This window comes from Nestor notabilis, unplaced genomic scaffold (assembly GCF_000696875.1).
Source record: "Nestor notabilis isolate BGI_N333 unplaced genomic scaffold, ASM69687v1 scaffold14739, whole genome shotgun sequence".
NCBI classification, from domain to species: Eukaryota; Metazoa; Chordata; class Aves; order Psittaciformes; family Psittacidae; genus Nestor; species Nestor notabilis.
In genome coordinates, this window is record NW_009943359.1 from 6,613 (window position 1) to 7,235 (window position 623).

At 44.9% G+C, this 623-nt stretch overlaps 1 protein-coding gene across 1 annotated transcript in view; it reads right to left on the reverse strand.

Moving 5' to 3' along the window:
* The window catches only part of POLE2 (polymerase (DNA directed), epsilon 2, accessory subunit), a 17,103-nt gene that overhangs the window by 5,628 nt on the left and 10,852 nt on the right, over positions 1-623 (reverse strand). The gene's annotated exons all lie outside the window — the stretch shown is intronic.

A 623-nucleotide genomic window follows, 5' to 3' on the forward strand; every position in this document is an offset into this window, starting at 1 on the left:
TTCCTTTAAGAGAAAAATAGCAAGTAGGTAGCAATGGGTTACTATTAACTTCCATGCATCATTTTAGTTGAAGGGGTATGCCTACATTTAATTCACTCTTTGGCATTATAAAGTAACAGGAACTGGAGTTGCCTGAGCACTTTAAGAATCTGAGGAATCCTCACAGTATCACTTATCACTCAGAAACACGCGTTTTATAGCAACGAGTGAAAAAAAAAAAAAAATCTGATTCCCATCCCTAAAATAAAAATATCTACTCATTCATTCATCTCACATTCCAGGTTACTCTCTGTCCTGGGCTCAGCTACAGCAGACATTTTTTCTCCTTCTTAGTAGCTGGTGCAGTGCTGTGTTTTTGCCTTTCAGCCTGGGAACAACGCTGATAACACCGATGGTTTTAGTTGTTGCCAAGTAATGTTTCCTCTGACCAAGGACTTTCTCAGTCTCATGCTCTGCCAGGGAGGAGGGGAAGCCGGAAGGAAGCAGAGACAGGACACCCGACCCAAGCTGGCCAAAGGGGTATTCCATACCACAGCACGTCATGCCCAGTATAGAAACTGGGGAGAGTTACCTGGAAGGCCCAGATCGTTGCTTGGGTCGGGCTGGGTATCGGTCGGTGGGTG